At 39.4% G+C, this 20,682-nt stretch overlaps 1 long non-coding RNA gene across 1 annotated transcript; it reads left to right on the top strand.

Annotated features, from left to right (window-relative positions):
• Positions 1-18,850: 18,850 nt before the first annotated feature.
• LOC139127577 (uncharacterized) lies at positions 18,851-20,378 on the top strand. The gene is made up of 2 exons (XR_011551053.1): positions 18,851-19,197; positions 20,058-20,378. It is a non-coding gene; the product is annotated as an uncharacterized lncRNA (long non-coding RNA).
• The last annotated feature ends 304 nt before the right edge of the window (positions 20,379-20,682 follow it).

Below are 20,682 nucleotides of genomic sequence, written 5' to 3' on the forward strand. Positions count from 1 at the left end.
CAAAAGAGCGATTTTATTCAGTGCGCACCTCCAATCACAGTATGCAGATAGTACGACGAAGGTCGTAATGTTAAATATTTTAAAGAAATGAAATTTGGGGTTAAAACTTTCCGCTCAGGAATTAAATAAAGCGGATGTACATGTTGTGACATATACATCGGTGGTATACAACGATGCTCGGATAATATGACTGTTTTGGGAACGGGCCTGGGGGAAAATCGCTGTTAAAGTATCGATACATTTATCGATACATTCATCGCTAAAATAGCTTTAGCCCGATAAAAGGACGATACGACGATGTAACATTTAGAGAAAGTGACTTTAATAGCGAACAGCAACAAAAATCAACAAATTTTCCTGATATCGAAAACAAATGGTCCGTTTGCAAATGCATAAAATACATTCAATATCAGGTCGGAAGATAGACTGCAAAACGTAAGGTCCATGTCTCTATATCTCTATATGTGTGTCGGCGAAGCCACAGACGCTGCACAGACACGTGTGATACTGTGCATGGAGGGACATTACGTACAGATACCCACCACGTACCCTGTAACTGAAGTGGTACGTCCACGGTCAGTGTATACGTGCGTGTAAACTGGCGGCCATCTAAGTATGAATAGGGAGTGGCGAAGTCAGATTTACAATAAAGTTTCGCCGGCGATTTTTCAGTAACTAGACCTTGAACACCAAAAATAATTGGTTACACAAAGTAATGCAGGTCTGGTCTTGGAGAAAATACCCAATTGGGGTCGTCAAGACTTGTTAACGATAACGACGCAATTTTTAATGGGACCTTGCACTGGCAGCGGTCAAAAATAACATCGGGGATTCACGAAAAACTACTCCACAGAAGTTGATTTTTTTCCCTCCAGACTATGATCAAACTTGTTAGGAACGCATAGAAGGGACAACTTGAAAATCTATGGAGCGTTTTAACGAAAATCTGTATTTTCCTACTACGGAGAAAACCGACCAGCCGTCACTTTTGAGCGCCGGGTGTGCGTGTTGGTTTGAAGCAAAATCCTAATTATGCATGCAAATTAGGTACCCAGCTCTTACCTTGTGTGTAAGCGTACTTTTTGCAGATAATTAAAGACATGTTCTGATGGTCTGACTTTGAAGTGAGTATTTTTTTCATTAGATGTGAATGCCTGGAGACCTTAGAATAAGGAAAGCCGGTGTATATAGCCAACGGAATCGGGAGAATTAAACTTTGGTCGCGGCAAAATATGTCTCTACCTGTTTGACTGATTCCCATCTTGCATGGCAAATTCGAGTACTGGCTAGTATATTTCCCTCGAGCGTAATTTCAGCCCCTCGTCTGCACTGGTCGGAAACACAGTATTTGGAGTTTGTTAGTCGAGCACACACGGAGAATAGGAGTTTACATGTGTATGTGTGTTAGTTTGAACTTTGCCAGTGGAAGTTATTGCCTTGTATGATCCGTTTTAATATGATTCCGGCAACCCGGGACGGCCTGCTGCAGATCGCGTGTAATTTTCATATGCGGAAAAAAATCTGTCAAAGCGAAAATAAGATTTGAAGGGACTGTGTGTGTAACTGTCACCGGCCCGGCTATCCCGCAAGCCTTGTTGCATAGCCAGCAACAATTAACACACACAGCCCTGCCATGGGATACATGTGGAAGCTGAACTCTACATAAGGGTAAAACATTGACATTAAAAAAGACGTCCATGGCAAAGCTCCATGGTAAAACCTACCTAAGCACCTCATGATCTCCACACCAACTCAGAGATTCCGGCCGGCGCGGCCTCGCAACATTGCAACCTGGGCAAGCTTTTACAATGTGCAGCGATCACAGTACGCACCACTGGCAAAATGAATGATAAACTAGTCCGTGTATGCACCAAGCCGACAAGCCCAATAGCAAACTCACTTCTTGGTTTGATTTCGCTGTTTACCTAACTTTTGTGTTAAATTAACGATGCATTAATTTACCAACTGAAGACTGATTTTGGCTGTAGAGACGATTAGGCTGATCATACGGCTCAGAGGCCTCCGATTTGCATAGACAACACGTCCGCTGCTCCTGCAGAGTTGTACGCCGGAGAAGGTAACTGCCTAGCCCTGAGTACGATGTTGTGTGTTCCAGATATTTTACTAGTTAAATAGAAAACGTAAATGAAGTGATCAAGACTTAAACTTTACTTGTAAACATGGTCACCGATAAGTTAATGTGGCGATGTACGGTGTTTATGCTTGAGGCCCGCAGGCCTCGGTCGCACTCGATGTTAACTTTACATGCACGGCGCGGTGTAGTATTTATACGGCAAAACAACGTCCGGGTTTACACGTCACTTTTAATCGACAATTAACCCTAACAATTTCAAAAGAAATGTATACAGAATCTTTATACACAAGATAATAAACAGTAAACTTTATGAAAGCACTAAACATGTGCGGCAGACCCGTCGGGCCGTCGCTGGAACATAACTTACATGTAACAGACGCAGCTAATGCTATCTCACCGATAGATGGCGCAAACAGTAAAGTAGATATCAAGCCATAAAACACGCTTATCGAGTACGAGTGATAGCACTCGCTGAGCGGAAACGATTAGCTTGCACTGGACTCGTTGTGTAAATTACACAAACCCTTTGTTTGCTCGAGGTAAACTGTTTAAAACTTGCGGAAAAGCCGCGGATAAGGGAAAGAAACTTTTGTCCGGTAGGGTAGTACTCGACGACTGCGCCGCGTGCAAAGATATGAAGAAGCGCAGTGACAATTTAGTCAAAATTGCTTTCAGCTCAAGACACGACAGATTATCTGTCTGGGTTCTGACTCAACAATATACTAGTATTAGTAAACCATTCAGGGAAAACATACAGATGTTAGTACTATTTTTCACACCGAGCGAGCTAGACATCAACTCTATTATAAAACAATATGGAATGAGGATGTCAAAACAGAAGGCAGATTCACTAATCAATCAATTGCAAAATACACAATTCAGTAAACTAGTATTTCGTTTACGGCATCCGTACGGCATAAAATTATTCGTATAATATAGCAATTATGGAAGCTGAAGACTCTACCGATAGGAATCCCGAAGGCTCCGCCGAAGGTACTCTTAGAGAATTATATTACAACCCGAAAACTGGTTTTGGAGGTGTACAAAAATTGTATGACGCAGCACGGGCCAGCGGACTCCACGTTACTAAGAAAGAGGTGCAGGACTGGTTAAAAACTCAGCTAACTTATAATCTTCATAAACCCGTACCTCGTACTCGCGGTGGGAGGCACGTTATCGTAACATCGATAGACGCTCAATGGGAAGCGGATCTCGTGGAATTCCCTTCATCATTCGCAAAAGAGAATAAAAACATTCGATACATGCTAACAGTAATCGATGTGCTAAGCAAATACGCATGGGCCAGGCCGATACAGTCAAAAACGGCTGATGATACGTTACAGGCGCTACAAGACGTGATTAAGAAATCCGGGAGAAGGCCCGACAAACTTCAGACAGATGAGGGGCGGGAATTTACTAATCGAAAAATGCAGGGGTGGCTCCAGGAGGCGGGAATTCACTGGTTTCACACCTACAGTGACAAAAAAGCTAGCGTTGTTGAACGTTTTAATCGGACTCTTAAGACGATGATGTGGAAATACTTTACATATAAACAGACACGAGAATGGCTTTCTATTCTACCAGAACTTCTCGAGAATTACAACAACACCGTACACGGAAGTATCAAAATGAAACCCAGGGACGTAACAGAGGACAACGATTGGCAGGCATTTTATACACTATTCGGTCCTGAGTTGGCAGCCGGGGGAGTTAACCCTGAATTCAAGCCGGGAGAACGGGTTCGAATTACAAAATACAAGACCACTTTCAAGAAAGGATATTTACCAAATTGGACAGAGGAGATTTTCGTGGTTTCAAAAGTTGTGTATGCGGCTGGACTGGGAACACCGCCAGTTTATAAAATAAAAGATCTGAATGGAGAGGAAATACTCGGCACTTTCTACTCCGATGAACTTCAGAGCGCCCTTTCGGAACGGGAGCCGACGAGCTGTACAGAGTAGAACGAATTTTGAAGACGAAAAAAATTAGAGGAAAGAAATATTATCTGATAAAATGGAAAGGTTATCCAGAAAGTTTCAATAGTTGGGAGCCAGAGGAAAATGTTATTAGTACTACGTAAGTACTTCGTAAGTTCCTGTGCTGGTACTTGTCAAGTACTACGTAAGTACTAACGTAAGTATTTACGAAAGTTATTCAATAAGAACCATGGAAAAAGTCTTAATTTCTTGAAAGAAGAAAGTGACAGCTTACCATTATTCTTCCAACCACCTGGCCAAGTATTTATCATGTACTGTCGTAAGTAATGTTCACTTATTGCATCTTTTTTGGCAGTATGTGGATGAGGTGGTATCTCAGTTCCTGAACATATTAAGTTTGCAAGATCTTCAAAGCGACTTCTCATGTTGCCATAGTCCGTTCTTTCGAGTCCCCCTTTTTCAGCTTTATCTATAAGTTCTGGTTGAAGTATAATGTACACAACTGACATGAGCCATAGACAAGTAACTTCAAAGTCCCTTTCAGAACCGTAGGGTTTCATAATGTCAAGTGCCTGCAAGTCAAACGGAGCATTATAAGCACACACAGATTCACAAGCGTTAAGAAGTTTGTGTAGGTTCTTTAGTGAGACTCGAGGTTGTTCTAGTTGTTCTTGTCCAGGTGGGAAGTACGCTTTTTCAAGTTCCTCCTCCTTGAAACCGTCTATTAAAAATCCCTGGCTGCCGCCGCTCCATGCAATTCCAAAGTCAAAAGCTCGTGGATATTCTACTGGTCCGACTGTCTCGGTATCAATTGTTGGATTAAGTATATTCTTGAGAACGAGGGGGTAAGAGATTGATGAATTACCAAACATGGAAGCCTATAGTCGTGGCAAATTTCTAAGAAAGTCTGTTTGAACTTGTTGTGAATCTCTTCTAGTTCTTCTAAGGCGCCTATTTCGTACGACCTGGCTCGAGTCAACACATTCCGCCTGCAATAATCCCAAGGCATATCTTTGAATATGATAATGAAACTGGGTAAATGGTCAAATGCTCTAGAAACAATCTTTTTTTCTTCCGCTCTCACGCCCCGGATTCGAGAAAAAGTCAGATGTTGAATTATGGAAGAGTCACAAATAATGTAGTGTTCTGAAGGGGTACACCCCTCCCACTCCTCCCTCACCCAAGCCTGATATTGTAAATTAAGAGTATGTTCTATAAACTGTTTCTGAAAATCGGCAATCGAAACGTGGCGCCCATTATAAAAGTCGGCAATGTTGCTAGAAAAACTAGTGTCAAATTCTGGCACGTGAGTCTCCGTCAAATTTACTGCATCGTAACTCTTACCACTTCCAGTTGGCCCATTTATGAATATGTATGACATTTTGGGAATACTATATCATAGAAAAAAATTTTTAAAATTATTTTTATTAAGATATATACGATAATACAATGACAATCCTTTCTATTTCAGATGCAATAAAAATACTTGAAACCGGAGAAAACATCAAAATTGATGATGGAGGCAAATTAGTATTTGGTGAATATGTAGATCTTTCATATACGTAGACAGTGAGCTAGAAGTAGTTTTCAACATCGGACCTAAATATGGTTCTAAAGATCCAGCTACATGTGATGAAATGTGTGTCAGTTGGCAACCGAGTCTTCAAAAGTTTACTGATTTAATAGTATTCCGTACCTTAGGTGAAAGTTTCGATGCAAGCACTGCTAAAAGTTATGCTGCAAGCCTGGCCGCTCACTCCAAGAATACTACCGGATTTTACAATCCATCTAAAGTGTATCAGAAGCGAGGGAGCGGGGCGCAGCCAGTTGCGTATTTTAAATTTCGGTTTAAAAGAGGAGCTTCCAATTTCGCTACATGTATTGATATGGTTCAAGAAATTGACTGTGCTTTTAAAGCAGTGAGCCCATTGCCAGTCCGAGAAAATCCTGCTATTGTACCTCGTAATATCAGGAAAGGTAGTAAGATAGAATTCTTAGCATTTAAACCGCGATTAAATAAACGTGCTCTTTCTTTCACTGTTGAGAGGTTATTTTGTGCTGCGCCTAATAAACCAGAAATTCAAGATGTGGAAGAACTAGTCGACTTAGAAAGATTAGGCGAGATATATAAACAAATAAATGCTGCCAAAAATATTATAGTGGATTTTGATGAATTAGAATAGAATATTTCTTTTAAGAAAATTTTTTATGATATATATAGGACAGTACAATGGATCCAATCGTGAATGAATATAAGATAAACCAATTGGCCGATATACTTGACCTCGATTTAAATAGAGGGCTAGACACTCAGAATTATCTGTATACCATGACTCACACAGATTTAACAGATTCTTCAGGTAAAGGTTTTACTCTAGAAAATCCCTTCGGTAAAAAACCATGGATAGATTTCAATGATCTTAGAGAAGAATTGGTGAAGAAATGGGAGAAGGTGCCGCCGCAGTTTATTCCAAGGAGACTTACTGTGCATTACAGCATAAAAAAACGGCGCTTACGGAGGGCATTCCAAGGTGTATTTATAGAAAAAGATTTTTCCTCCGAAGTCAAGCGAGTCGAGGATATCGCGCAGATTGATATCGAAGGTATGGCCAAAGAAAGAAAGATGTACCGTGTTTTTACAGAAATGGAAGTCAAATTTTCAAATCCAAAAGATCAAAGTGTGCAAAATCGTACACACTATGTTAACTATAAGGGGGTATATACACAAAAGATAAGGGAGGGGCGGCAGTGAAAGAACAATTAGTAAAAGACTACAAAGAATGGCTTGATAAAGCTGAAGCTGTTGAGGGCTCTGGTCTAGTTCTCGAGGAGATACTTAATTTTAAAGTAAGACTGGTAGAATTACTACTTGGGCTGGCCCCGGCCCCCAACTGCCGGAATGGTTGAAAAATAAGAAATGTGTGAGCGATCTGGTCCTACTCAGAGGCGCCGAGAACTGCTTCCAGTATGCCGTCGTAGCAAGTTTAAAGTTAGCCGACCCCGAGTTTCGTAAAAAGAAGGCTGGTAATACCAGAAAAAATTGGAATACGTACTCTCCATTTATAACCGATTACTGTTGGGAAGGTATTCCCTTTCCTACACCCGCCGATCTGACTGTGTTCAGGCGCTTCGAGCAGCAAAATCCAGGCATCAGACTCAAAGTATTTCAGATCTACGAGTCCGATCCCGATCCGTCCGGTATAACTGTGTTTTATAGTACCCCTGTCGGAGCCCCTGTAGGAACGGAAGGTGGAACGGTGCAGACAGCGAAGATTTTACTAATAGTCGGCGAAGACGGCGGGGGCCACTTCGTACCAATTACTGCGGAAAATCGCCTTCTTAATTCTAATAAAAATCGTAAGAATGTGCACAGACGGAAGTGTATTTGCCTGGTTTGTGGAAAAGGATTTGCGTCAACAGGAGAGTTGGAAGAACATGAGAATTATTGTGGAACAGACACTTCCCAGCCAGTTTTTCCTAAGGAAGTATGTCAATTTGAAGGACATCGGAAGAAGGTGGTGTGTCCCTACGTCGTCTACGCAGATACTGAAGCAATTATTGAGCGGGGCACTGGTCGACACATTCCAATTTGTCTTTCGTATGTTATGGTGGAACGGTGGGGCGCCTTCGGAACGAGGCCAAAAGTTTATGGTAAAAGAACATTCACAGGGCTCTCCTGTGTTACAGAATTTCTAAAGGATATGAAAGAACGGGCTGAGAATTATTCGAAATCGTATTATTTGAAAATAAAACCGATGGGGGATCCTTCTAATTACGGCAATCCAGTCTGTATTGCATGTGGAGAGCCGGCAGGATACCAAGACGGAACGACTTTTTATTGTGAAAAGTGCCGTCCGTCGAGAACCATTCCTATCTACTTTCACAACCTCAAGGGATACGATGGTTCTTTTATTTTGAAAGAATTACATGAAATCGACGCCGGAGGGGGACCAGAGCCTAAAATCATAGCTAAGACGGGCAATGGTGGAATTATGGGTCTCTCGAAAACATTTATTTTTCACGCCTCAATTGTTGTCGATGGGGAGCCAAAGAAACGTTTCTTTTCTATAAAGTTTATGGATAGTGCTCAGTTGATGTCTGGGTCGCTCGCGAAGTTGGCAAAGACTGTGCCGGACCACGGATGGGCGGCGGTGCCACTTTCGTACCCGGACATTCAAAGAGCGAAAGGTTTCTTTCCGTATGAATATTTAGATTCTCCAGAGCGATTGGAAGAAGAGGAGCTACCACCGAGACACAAATTTTATAGCGAATTGACGGAAGAGGGGATTTCTGAGTCTGATTACAAACATGCATTGCGAGTATGGAACGAAGTTGGATGTAAGACGATTCGTGATTATATGGAATTCTATTGTGAGACGGACGTTCTCCTTCTTGCAAATATATTCGAAAATTTCCGTGACACATGTTTAGAAGCGTACAAGTTAGATCCGGCCCATTACATGTCGGCGCCCGGTCTAACATGGGATGCTATGTTACTTTATACAGGTAATAAATTTGGGCTCATTCAAGATGCTGAGCAGATGAATTTCGTACAGAGGGGAATTCGAGGCGGTATCAGCCAGTGTAATATTCATTACTTACAGACAAATCATCCTGCTTACGTTGACGGAGCTGGCGGGAACTGGGATCCAGAGAAGCCAGTGACCGAAATAAAATATCTCGATGCAAACAATCTCTACGGCTGGGCAATGAGTCAACCAATGCCTACGGGCGGACTTCATTGGATGACGATGGAAGAGTGGGAGGAATGGGGAGCGGGTTCCGGAGGGTGGGGACCTGGTTCCACCTTTCCACCAAGTTTTCTAGAAGTAGACTTAGAATATCCAGCCGAATTACATCTAGAACACAGCGATTTGCCATTAGCGCCGCATCACTATGAATTTCCGAGGCAGGGCACTCGACTGATTACAAGTGTGTTGGACAGAGAGAGATACGTCTTACACTACAAGTTGCTGGAATTCTATCTTCGGATGGGAATGAGATTGAAAAAGATTTATCGGGTGCTTGCTTTCGATGAGGCTCCATGTCTCGCGAAATATATTGCCTTTAATACTGAAATGAGGACAAAGGGAAAGACAGATTTTGAAAAGAATTTCTATAAGTTGATGAATAACGCGATGTTCGGCAAGACAATAGAAGACGTTCGAAAGTACAGAGATTTTAGATTTGTTTCGGACCGCGGTTCCGGCCGTAAAAAGATTCAGAAGTATAATCCAAAGATGAAACATATAACTTTCATAACTTCCGAAGAGGATGGTGATTCCTGCGACAGTGCCCTACTGGAACTGAAAACGGATGAGCATAGATATGTAAAACCAGTTTTCATCGGCGCCGCAGTACTGGAACTTTCTAAGCTGCTAATGTATGAGACGCATTACAATTACTTTCGGGCCCAGTTCCCTGGAATACGATTAGCCTACATGGATACTGACAGTTTTGTTTACAGTGTACCGATCCCGGATCCGGACGTAACTTTCAATGATATAGTTCGGGAAGATGTGGAAAAGAATGGTGAGAAGTCGATCTACGATACTAGTGGGATGAGTGGGGCCAACTTTCCGAAGATTAATAAAAAAGTGATAGGTAAATTTAAAGATGAGTTGAATGGTGTACCTATTCTTGATTTTGTCGGCATACGCTCGAAAGTGTATGCTTTTCGAACTCCCGTTTCGGAGACGAAAAAAAATAAAGGGGTGAAAGATGTTTGTGTTAGAAAACATTTGAACTTTGAAGATTATAAAGATCTGTTTGAAACTGGGAAGAAGCCGGAGCCGGCACAGTTTGTACAGTTTGTACGGAAAAAGGCTGGAGAAATCCGTAGTGAAAAGCGTAGTAAAATTATGATGGCGCCAAATGATATCAAACGTGTGCAGCTATACAATCCAGACACAGGCGAATGGCTGGCAGAAACATGGCCGATAGGAATGACGGGTCATGGTTAAAATTGTAAAGACTTTAATCTACTATTTTCAACAGTGACCTGGGCATCGCTAATAACATAAACGTGGGCAAACATATCACGATCGCGAGCGTCGTCGGTACCCTTAACTGAGGTGTCTTTCTTCAGAATTTCAAGTTGAATTCCGTCCTTTGTGTTCATTACTCTAAGACCATTTCCATGAAACTCAATATCTTTAAAGCTACGCAGATCGATAAACAGACAGAATGCAGTCATAAAATAATTGGCTTCATCTAAATCAATTTCACAACAATCTTTATCTTCAGCAAAATACCGTCGTGCCTCTCGCCAAAATTGTCTTGGTATCATCTTCTGAGCGTACACTTTATTTGCAATGCCTTCAATCATTACAGACACAGATTCAATGCGTGGATTATGGTAAAGTTCAGTGTCCGCAAACCTAGGAAACTGACCATCAGTGAATAGTATCGCGATACCTCTAATGCTACGTCGTGGTACATTTATATTTTCATTGATAACCGTGGTTGATTGTTTGAATGGGATTGTTCTAAAATAATGTATATGCTCATAGAGAAAACTTTTCCCACTGTTGTAATAACCAGCAGTTGACCTCGCGAGTTCGGGATCAGTTATTGTTTCGTATTCCATTTGAATGTTTTTTAATTTATAATTGGGGTTATTAGTACTAACGGTATTGACAATTACTTGTAAGACTGGTGCCAATGTAATTTCCCATTCAATATGACTCCCTAACTCTTTTGGATATGCAACCCCATGGCCTGTTATGAGGGGATGAGTCAAACGAATAGCATATTTTGTTTTATACGCGTCAAAAAGTAAAAGATCGCCCAATTTTGAAGACCTATCGTCATTTGCATTGGCTGCGCCACTTCTCAATTTACATAGATTTTCGTTCTGAATTCCGTACAGTGCCATATTTGCTCTCTCCTTTCTGTGTTTGAAGAGATCGCGATAACATTCAAAAAGGTTATATTTATTCAAATTGAGAAGTTCCTGCCCTCGAATTTTAGAACCATACGCTCCACCAAATTTTTTGCAACATTTTGTACTACACGGGTATCTCCACCTCCATTACTTCGAGATCAAAAACCAGGTCGAAAGTATCTGGAACTAGTACTACTACTCCGCTTTCTAACTTCGGACATCGTATGACAAGTGTCTGGCCTGGATCTGCCTCACTTGGATTATGAGCAATCACATGATGAGTTTACTTTCTGACTTCGTTCCCTGCGGTATTCGGTTGGTGAAATTCGGTAATAATGTTCTATCGTACCCCATTTTTCGTGTAATGTATATAGTAGAAGAAAAAAAGAAATAAATCATAAAATAATTTCCGTCTGCCTGAAAGATAAATCGATTGCCTGTGTCGCGAATCAATCGAAGAACCCAATATTCTTGGAGATGTTGGACTTCCATTTCATCATTGTCAATCTCCTGAAAGACGTTTATGAATTCTAGTCGCTTAAAGAAGTTAGTCTTTTGACATTCCTTCACGAAAGCTAATATGTTATGATAAAGATTATCATCCTTTAGTCGGACACCTGGATTTGCTCGAAGGATATGGCGATTTACCCGCCGAAGTTTGCACCATTCCAATTCGACAGAGAAACCAAACAGGTCTTTATTTTTAGAAAGAAACTTTGCAATATTCTTTTCACCAAACATGTCGATGCCGTAGGGGTGTCATATATTAGTACATAATTTTATTTATAATGACTAATGTTAATCCAGTTAAAATATCCATAGCTGTTCTCCAACAAATCCAACCACCGATCCTGCTGTTTTTAATAGAAAACTGACAAGGGAGCCGATTAAACCTGGTATTGCAGCAGCACTTTTTGCGGCCAATGTTTTTAACCATTCACCAAATTGCTTTACAATTTCTTTCGCTTTTGTATATACTTTGGGCGGACCTGAACCTCCTGCGTTTGCTCCAGTTCCTGCTCCCCCTCCTCCCCCTCCTCCTCTAGTTACAGCCAGGGCAATTGTTGATATTGTCATTCCAAGGGCAGTAAGTAATGCCGCTATTGTAATACCATTTCGTTTAAATAATTCTGTCAGCTTCAGTCTCAGTGATAATTCTGGATCAGAAATTACATCACGAAGAGACCTAGTCGTAGCCAGTCTTTCATGTGCTCCACTGATCATATCAAGTTGTACTTCAATTCGTTCAACAATTTTAGCTTCTCTTGTTATGAGTTCAGCTAGTAGTTTCTTGGCTTTTTCTTTTCCTTGGGTGTGATCTTCAGGAATTTCCTTTAACTGTTTTTCAACTTCTCTTTTCTCTAGCCTTATTTTATCTCTTTCACTGTAAAGCTCATCAAGACGCATATTTGCCATCTTTAATTCATCAACAAAAGCTCTATATTCAGGGTTTAGATTGTTCCATTGTTCGATTTTATTTTCAAAAGCTTGTATTTTGTCTGCATTACCGGAAGCATCTTTCCGTAACTCTGTCAGTTCATCTTTGTATACACCCATGTCTTTTGGTGTCATCTCCTCAGCCGGTATTTTATCAGCTATCACATCTTTAGAATGTGATGTATGACTCACATTTTCGGGCTCTGCGCTTGAGTGATATTCGACTCCACTCCATCTGTATACTTTATTTACAAATTCAGAACCTCCTTTCAACTTTTTTAATGTGGATTTCTCTAAAAATCTACTTCCTTTATCTGTTGTTACTCTGATTTCTTTATAATACAGTTCACCACCAATAATCTTAGCATTTAAAATCAATTCGGTTCGTGCATTCGGATTAGTAATCCTATATTTGTCTAAGAGTCCTTCAGCCTTATCTTTTGTAAGTTCTCTTCTCTGTTTAATTAAAATATCCACCTGTGGACTATCCACTGAAGGATCGGGGTTTGTAAAAGTATCATCGGTAAAAGATGTTTCAGCAGTAACATCGTCATCATTCAAATTTGCATCATCGAAATCCTGGAGTGGTATATCTTCTCCTCCTTCTGCCATATTGTCTTTCTATATTACTACAATTATTTTTTATCATCCCTTACATATACAGTAAAAATGCACATCTCAGTTGTTGAAAGCGTTGAACAATTGGCTGATTACATAGAAAGAACAAGTGCTGCATATCGACGAAGTTATAAATTAATGGGTCGAATTGATATGGCTCTTAATATTACTAAGGGAATTCTTGTAAGCTCTGCTGTAATAGCAGCAATTCCAACAGTTCCGGTACTGTTAGCCTTAACTCCTATACCTGGTGTCGTTATTGATGTGATACAAGGGAAAACTGGTGTATCAAAAGAAGAGAGAAGTATAAACATTATTACGTTCAATATAAACAGCTGCTTACACAAATACAAGAAAAAGGTGCAACAACAGAGGCTCCGGGGTCAGAACTTATTCAGAACATATTTCATCAGGCGCTAGAAATACAAAAACAAGAAGGATTTAGTCCGCCGCTGGAGCGATATCTACGATATTATGGATTGAATGGATATGAAAGTTAGGTTCAGAAAAAATTCTGTAGAAAATTTTCTGAAAACTGTAGAATGACAGACATTGAACATGACATCACAAGTTGCTAAGCAACTGAAGTCCGGTATTGCGAAAGCGGTATTGCGAAATTCCCTACTGGAAAGTCCCTGCCTGAAAACGTTCCGATAGGGGTATTGCGCAACAGTGTTCCGGTAGGGGAAAATCTCGTTCCGACGACTCCAAACATAGTGAAAAGGGACCAGCCAGCAGATAAAATTCACATCCAGAAACGAGACCCGCACCTTCGGAACTGTTCCGGTACGGGTTGAAGAGCAGACCGGCTCCGGTACGGCTCAGTCAGAATCTATCTAACAAATGAGAGAGAGAATAGAATGTCGTTCTGTTTTGATAGTGGGGGTGAGTCATAGCTAGTGTATTGCGCAAGTCCAGGACCTGACTCAGCAGGGAATTTCCCCGCTTAGTTCAGGACAATGCACTGCTGCGCGTGAGTTCATATATAGGTCAGGGTCACACTTTAGTTACATGGATGGTTAATTTTTCCTTCGCTCCATGTAGATAAATGAATAAAATGGGGTGTAAAATTCTTATTTTGTCCTGGAGGTCAATAAAAACTTACTACTAAAGCAAGTTTGGGGAATATGCTCTTTGAGGGGTTGTAATACAAGTATTGTTAACTGCCCAGTGAGACTGCATGTGCAATTTTGAAAAAGAAAAATAATAAATGTGTGCACAAACGTAAAATGGCAAACCCATGCAAATATAGCAAAAACAGTGTACACCCACAGGGTACCCAGACATCTGGTTGTTGTTGTTGTTGTTGTTGTTTGTATTGTTGTTTATGTTTATTAGTCGTGTTAATGTTGTTTTGAACGAACATAACTGTTGTGTGTTGTTAATGTTTCAAACGTAACGTACCGTAGATGTCATAAGAAACGCTACAAAGACACAATCATTAACTTGGCCCAATTCAACTGTCCGCTAACGTACACTCTCCTCATACACTTGTGTAAGTGCATTTGAATATTCACAGAAACAACAGAGTAGTCCAATGTAATGCATAGTGTTGAATGTTTACAACTGGGACAAAAATGTTTTATTTTCCTTGTAGTATGGTGGGAAATCAAAATAATAGTTAAAATGTAAATTTGCTTGTCCAATTTTTCACTAAAGAATGTTTTGTAAAGCTGTAAAAGACTATATTCTGTAAATGGGTAGAATTTAAAGAAAACCAGAGAAAATAGGAAGCCTTGTTTAGGTCAACAAATTTGAAGATTTTACAGCAAGTGGGCTTTCATATTCATAGAAAAAATTCTAACAGTTCATATGTTTGTATGTTTACTTTCTTGGGGCTTAATGTACAAATAATAACAGCCATTTTAATTGTATCTTCAAGGTATTTTTGCAGTTAAAAATTTAACTTATCTATACTGAAGGAAAAGGATCTGTAGCTATAAAGGAATGTTTTGAAGCTTCTGAAAAATTATGTACTTCTTTGTCATGTTTTTACTGCGCTTATATCATACCGGTACACAAGCCCTATGAAGTTTGGATTACCATTGCACTATACCAGTATCCTAAGTTTTCCTAAGAACCTAGGTGGTCTTTTTATGCATGCGCAAACTAAATAGAATTTAAACCAACAACCTAAGGCGTCAGTGGTTTTCAATGTGTCTTGAAAGCTGAATTTCTCGATGTCAAACTCGCTCCAATTGCTTCTTGACAGTCATTTTAGAATGGGAAAATTCTCAAACAGAGAGGTTGGTTGCCACGGACAAGTAATTTTTGGCTTATTGACCTGAAAATTAAGTCAGTGTTCATTGAAAATTCAAAGACTGGACCCGTTGACACCAAAGCTTGCTCATGACTTTCATTGCATGCGGTCTTGCCACTCACTGTCACTCATCAAGTTAACATTGAAGAGTACGTTTAAGTCAAAGTCCCTTTTTTGTGGTAATTTTTCACCACTGGACTTTATTTTTACATCATTATTTACCTTCATACAAAGCACAAAAACCGCTGTGTATTTCTTTTTTATCACAACTGGAAGTTGTGATATAGAGGTGGTTTCAACCGGTGTTTGATGTCGTCCATTTCCGTAAACGACAAAAAGTCAAAAACTGCTGAACAGACTGCGTTGATATTTGATACCGATACATAGACTGGTTCCAAGGTTCTGATTCCGAAAAATGGAGCCAAACGGAGCGGAGGTTATATAGTTTTGGGAAATTTCTAACCCCCTTTTTAACTAATTGATTTTAGGGGTCTTCATATATGTAGTTTTGGAATGTACACCAATCCTTCATTGTGGACTGTTTTATGAGTTGTGGAACAGAAATGAGGTTTTGATGAATGTTAGAAATATGCAGGATGGCTGATTCAAAGTATAAGAGATTTCTATGCTCTTTTGGGTATCAAAAGCAATAAAAAAAAACATATTTCATAGTTTAGATTCTCACTTTTGAGATGACCCTAAGCATTTGTTATGTAAACATCCTTGAGTCAATATACAGACTTTGACATTCCTGAGATTAAGTATCCACGACCTCACATGTTACAGTCTTTCACTACCATGGTATGGCCCAAACCCATTGTTATCAATGGTGAGTGTGGACCTGTCTACAGGAAATTGGGGTGAACAGGTTAGACAATGCCGTTACAAGTTGTAGGTTAGTTATCAAGGTAGCACCAGCACAGAGTCCTAAGCATGTCCATGTGTTCTCACAGGAAATTACAGGGGAAAAAAAATATTTGAGAAGTTTCTCTCCTTTAAATAGAAGTATCCCTTACCGAAATTACCATACATCAAAGAAACATCAAACACACATGATGTGTACATCAATAAAACATGTATACATAAGAAACACCATGATTGTAAATCAAAGACACATAATAGTGTGAGGATATACACATCAAAGGTACATCCATGATATATGGATGTATACATAATGTAGTATAGATTTGGAACCAAATGTGTACATGATGTGTACATCAAAACCAACATCATACATACATCATGTATGGATTCCAAACAAAATACACACACATGATGTGTACATCAAAACCAACATCATACATACATCACACAGTGATTTATTAGCCCTAGTGCAATGGCAAACATTTGCGGTACTAAATCATTACGAAAGGATAATTTTCCAACAATTTCACAATAACGAAATGTTACCATCATATGTATATTTATCAATTTTGATTCAGCTTTCAATTTTTGCCACTTTGTTAATCAAGAATGTTGGAAATATTTCTATGAAAAAATGGTTCAACCGATGTCTCAGTTGGCTTAAACCCTGTGTTGGATATTACCATGCAAACACAATTGACGATCACCAAGACATACACATGAGTTTGCATCACAGACATTTGTAATGAAAATCACAATATGTATGTCTAATAAATGCAATAAAAACAGCAAATTTTAATTTTGTTGTTATTCTTTTATTGATTACATTAATAAAGTTGTCAGGATGACTGTATACATCACAATATGCTTGGCTTTTCAGAAGGAATTATTTTTTTATTGTACTGCACAGGCTGTAACTTGTTTTACTTCCAAGGCAACCTATGCCCTAAAACTCGCCAGAATAACTATCAAAGGACACTTTTTTGAGTTAAAGGACTGAGTGCTCTGTTTTATAAAATCTAAGACTTACCTCTACATCATGAACAAAACGCAAGACAAAGATCTCTGATGTTCAGCTTGCAGACACCTAATTTATAGTAGACTAGATATTTAATAAATATAATAGAAAAATCACGACTTCAGCTAAACTTATATTTATGAAATGTCAATCCTCACACACTACTGATCCTGTTTGCAACTTCACACTTAAAATGTCCTGTTCTAGAGATCTAGTGATCTAGAGAGCTGCCTGTTCTGTTGTTCAGTTTTCCATACCCTAAGAATGATAGAAAGAAGAAAGAAAGATAATTCAAAAGATTCAAAGATAATTCAATCTCAATAATGTCAACTACAAAAAATACAAATGTTGACAGACAGTGTTCCAGTAGTCTAATGCTACTTTCAGTTTTTTTTAACTCAATGGTCCGAGTACATGCAAAAATGTACTAGAAGTGCAATATACACAATACAAAGAACTACAAAAAAAAAGAATGAAATTAAAACATTTTAGTAAACGAAATGTAGTCTTGAATTTTTCACAAATGATGATGAATACTGGAACATCATTGCATTTAAATTGTTGCCCTGATGAAAAAAATAATGACGCTGAGGACCCATGAAAGAGTTATCTGAGAAACAACAAATACATACTGTATGTATTGCACATTCATGATCCGACAACCGCGATCCCCCCCCCAAAAAAAAATGCAACCAATGAATAAACAAACCTGGAGACATCGGTAATGACAACCCGTTAGTATGACAAATATTTTTTTTTCAAATACACTAAATTTCAACTCACCTATGTATTTGATGAGCTTACCTGCATAACTGAAATATGTCATGACCGCGTAGTCCGTCCAATTCAATTTGGGGTATGTTCTTGACATCGACAGCGGTTTTCCATCTTTACCACAGTGTAGCCCTGCGTACCGTGCTGTGTGTTTCGGGCGTTAACACGGCGCCCACCGGGGCTGTGTAACACCCGAAACACACGGCACGGTACGCAGGGCTATACCACAGTGCCGCCGGTACGACTTCACTTTTCATATGAATAACTTGGACGTCTTGACTAAAGAAGTCGATTTCAGCTATCTTTTGAACAAAAACATTGTCTTCTAAGAGAAATTAAACGGCTCATATTGAGCTATCCTTTCGTACAGTCATTCATGCCACTTTATCCTGCAGCGCAAGGTCTCGCTGTTTAACATTTCAAAAGAGCGGGAAACGACGATCGGTCGCGAAACAGTAAGCTCTGCTCCGGGGGTTGATGCCCGTTGCGACATTCATTGCATCGCTGGCGATCCATGAAAACAAAAACAAAAGCAACTTTCACCCTGTTATAAGCAGATGATTTATCTACTATCACAGAAAAGTAAGTTGTTCTCAGGGGTCAACCTCATGAAAATGTGGAATATGACAGGTCATTTCAGCCCCTTTGAGCATCGAGCGACCCATAGTGGAATGTACCCTTTTACCGTAATTGCGTCATTTCCTATGACCTTCGCTTCTGAGTTGGACCAGCTGTGCAGAAGGCAGCGGCGGAGAATTTAGAGATTACTGTTACACTTTGAAACTTTTACACTTTGCTAGTTCATGATGAACCTCAAGTCGGCATACGGAATTTGTCAATTAGGGATTCTGAAAGTGCTACTCGAGCTTTACGGCGGCCCAGCAAGCATAAACAAGTGTTCTGGATACGATTGACCCGACGTGCGATCTTGATCGCCTCGTAATGAACATGTAAACACCGCGTACTGAACGCTGTTGGTCAGACCTTGACATCGATAGCAGATAGCAGTCCACCGTTGGGAACCGTCAAAATTGCAATGCAGCTCAGAAGTGTTTGAGAACAGCTAGCTGCACCACCGGCGCTTCACAGCAATTGGAACAGAAATGACAGAAAAAGCCGGCGAGCGCAGACCATGGGCTGTCAACAATTATTGCAGCTGAGAACAGGCAAGCACATCGGGATGTAACTCACTACGGAGAGCTCAGTACCACTAGTCCAATTACAACACGATCTCACGAACTCCAGACTCGATTCACACTGAGGCTGTTAGCATCGTACTCATGGCTTATACTAAAGGATGCTAGAGTGGTGAGTAATAATTTTACGATTCATGGTTGGAAATAAAAATCATGCTGCGTACGCAAGTTAATGTTTTGATTCCAAATGTCAGTCAATGTGATCATGTTTATGATAAGTGCCATCATCTACCAGCAATTGAAGCATGTATGAAGTTTCCAATTCTTTCTTTTGTCTCTTTTCTATCTGATACGTTTAAACTTTATTATCAATACATAGAAAAATCCTGGAGAAAACAGTGCATGGTTATGAAGTATTTCATGTATTATTCGAAGCTCCTCTTTCATTGACGAAATGTGTGTCAAATAATTGATACTTCAATAGCAGCGCCCTTTGTATTTTCCTTCTTTTTGAACCTTTCATAGACTGTTTGTCAAAATGATTTGAAATTTGGTACACGCGTATTCTCAAGGATGTCTTAAAATTACTTCAGAATTGTGTCAATTGGCATAACATTGCGCAAGTAAACTAATTTCTTTTTCAGTCATCATACCAACACAAACGTTCTTATACTTTGAAACGTTCAGAGTTTCATTAAGGGGTTTCACTTTTGTAATTTTTTTAAACATAGTTATGATGATATATATACATTTCTCTATTTAGCAGGGTAATTTTTTCATTGAATATCTTATCTGTAACAGCGTGTGTTAAATTCTAAAGAGTAAATAAAATAAGCATGACTGTGAATGATGTCATACTGCAAATGAAAATTGAAATCACAGTAGAGGTATTTGCTGCCAAGATCATATAGAGAGGGTGTATTTATTTTCCATCACTGTCTCTCAGATCATCATACCATTGTTTCTACAGACATAACTTTGTGCAGTTAGCCTATGCCTTTTCATTTACATGTTTTTATTGATTTATTTCAGGTTCCATCATACAGTTTGGAAACCCATTCACACCCCGGTGAAACATGCATTTTCTTTTAAGTGAATTGAAAACCCATGTTTATTATGCGACCAAGACAGTTGAAGAATGTGATAACAGTGGCAGAACTGAACATTTTTACCGTGCTTATTTCCTTGAGCAACATAGCAGATATATGAAGCTGAACAGCATATAGACATAATTAAGGTGTAGCAAGTTACTGACTATAATGTGTCAGCACCTAAAGATGGTGACTCTTGAAGCAATAGAAGTTGTATGTTATTTTTAATGAACATTAAAGCCATGGTAATGTTACTTTTTAAACATTTTTACCTTTCAAATTGCACTTTATTTCCTAACACTCATTATGGAATGTTTTTCAGTGAAGAATTCAGGCAGAGTTGTGAAACAGCAGTGACATTGATCATTGTCAACCATATTCCATCATGGCATAAAACATTGCACAGAAAGGCACCCTCTGTATGACTTAGCAAATCGACATAAATAGACGATGTACAAAGCATATTGTCAAGTTTCAAAGATATATTAAAAGAAATATTTTTTCAAGTGTATCTATTCTGTTCAAGCATTATATAGTCTTGCAGCCATTCAAAAGATGATCAAAGG

Source organism: Ptychodera flava, unplaced genomic scaffold, assembly GCF_041260155.1.
Source record: "Ptychodera flava strain L36383 unplaced genomic scaffold, AS_Pfla_20210202 Scaffold_33__1_contigs__length_2856901_pilon, whole genome shotgun sequence".
In the NCBI taxonomy this organism is placed as follows: domain Eukaryota; kingdom Metazoa; phylum Hemichordata; class Enteropneusta; family Ptychoderidae; genus Ptychodera; species Ptychodera flava.